This window comes from Muntiacus reevesi, chromosome 2 (assembly GCF_963930625.1).
Source record: "Muntiacus reevesi chromosome 2, mMunRee1.1, whole genome shotgun sequence".
NCBI lineage: Eukaryota > Metazoa > Chordata > Mammalia > Artiodactyla > Cervidae > Muntiacus > Muntiacus reevesi.
The window spans coordinates 80,815,238-80,817,570 of record NC_089250.1 but is presented as its reverse complement, the minus strand read 5'-3'; positions in this window follow the sequence as shown (position 1 = coordinate 80,817,570).

The window sequence follows — 2,333 nt, the reverse complement described above, 5'->3', positions numbered from 1 at the left end:
ATTTTTATTGATGTCAGTTTTGTCAATGGTACTCTTTCAGGCTGCACTTGGTTTTCACCTGTGGTCCAGTCCTTTTCTGCACTTTTCATTTTCCCACAGAGGAAGGTCATTCTTGTGGGCTGGGAAGGGTCTAGCCCCAGGTGGCACAGTGGAAAAGAATCCGCCTGCCAATGCAGAAGGTGCAAGAGACAGGTTTGATCCCTGGGTTGGGTCTCCAGTGTTCTTGCCTGGGAAATCCCATGGACAGAGGAGCCTGGTGGGCTACAGTCCCTGGGGGCGCAGAGAGTTGGACATGACTGAGCAACTGCACACACATAGCCCAGAAGAAAAGAACATAAGGCTGCCTCTTGGTACCGGAGGCAAGGGACTTTGAAGGACTTCAGAGAGCCCATATATGCCTTGTCACAGCCTCTGCCCTTAGGAGCTCCTCTCAACAAGAGCAAGTGACTTGCTCCATGTCTTGTACCTTTTTTTTCTGGGAGTTTTAAAAAAAATTTTTAAACTTGAAATTTTTAAAACTTTAAAAAAATTTTTAAACTAAAAAAAATTTTTTTAAATTTCAACTTTAAAAATTGAAAATTTTCCTTGTGAAATTTTCCACAGGATGTGAGAAGCCAAAGTTCTTGGATTTTTCAGAACTCCAGGGTAAAGCGGTTGGAGGAGTTCATGAACATATTAATAAAGAAGATTACAGGAAACATATATATATATATATATATGTATGTGTTTATTTAGCGTGGATTCTTAGCCACTGAACCAGCAGGAAAGTGCCCATAGGAAACAATTTTTAATGTCAGGAATGACACAGAAGAGGGAAAGATTGCGGTTTCTCAAAGGACAGTCATTGAAAGAAATTAAAAGAAGTGTTATGGCAAAAAATAGAATTTTTTTTGGTCTGCGCTGTTGTAGCTTGCAGGATCTTAGTTCCCCAACCAGGGATTGAACCCATGCCCCCTGCAATAGAAGTATGGAGTCATAACCACTGGACCACCATGGAATTCCCAGGAAATTGTACTTTTTAAGAGAGCTAAATCATCTATATAGCTTTGTAGAAATAAGACCACCCAAAAGAGAACATGCAGGGTTTATTTATTCTGCACTTGCTATTGCAAAGGAAGAGGCCACCATCTTCTTGCTTATGGCAGAGACTCAAAGGCAAGCAGAAGAGGTAGAAAGCTTTACAGGAGAAAAAAAATAGTGGGGGAGGCTTCAGGTATACTGTGGACACTATTGGCATGAGGCTGAAGGCACTAAAGTAACTAGAAACAGCATCTTAGGTGATTCACTTGGAGAATATATTTGGCTTTCTTTGGGCGGTTTCAAGTTGGAAATTGGGGCAAAATAAAACAGGGAAGCTGGCAGTCATTGACCAAATCCTGACCATTTTGGACTGGTGACTGCAGAGGTTACGGAACTCCAGATCTTTGGTTATTCATGGGCTGGCTGTTGTCTGTTTGCATATTCAGTCTCTCAGTTCCTCTCTTTTGGTCATTTTTTTGCTTGAAAGTTGATGAATACAAGGAACTTTAGAAATTCAGCCCTTCACTACTTGGAGGCTGATTGTTCAGTCATCTCCATGGCTAACTATATTGTGAGGTATTTTTTTAAATGGGTGGATTATATTTATTTACTTTCAATGTTTGTTTATTTGGTCATGCTGAGGGAGTATGTGGAATCTTAATTCCCAGACCAGTGACCAATCTCATATCCCTTGCATTCTGGAAGCATGGAGTCTTAACCACTGGACCACCAGGGAAGTCCCTGTTGATTGTCTTTTTTTAAATAAGAGTCATTCTAACAAATGTGAGGTAATATGCCATGGTTGTTTGGACTTGATTTTCCCTTACCTTCCTGTTGTATCATCATGTTGATCACCTGACAAGAAAGTGGCTATTCAGAAGCATTTGGGTCCCAGATAGATGCAAAGAACCAGCATTATGACCACTAGGACAAAAACACGAACAGTTAATAAACCCTCTAAGGTTTATTGAACCAAGAATTCCAACCCAAGCCAAGCACAAATCCCATATAGACCATGAGGATCAAATTTATTACAGAGTGAAGTAGCTTTGCCAGAAGGCATGTATTGTCTGTCCCAGCTTCCCTGTTTCAATGACACAAGTACGGTATTAGGAATGGCACAGATCATGACTAACCAACAAGAAATCTAAAGCAATTATTAAGCAATAATAAAGCTCTAGTGACAGACTCCTGGCAAAGCACTTCTTGGAGTTCCTTTCTTAGGGGCAGTTATCCCTGAACTTGGGGCCATAGGGAGTAGTAGCCCCACATTCACAGGGAAAGGCAGACCCACCTCCACACATCTCTTCCGT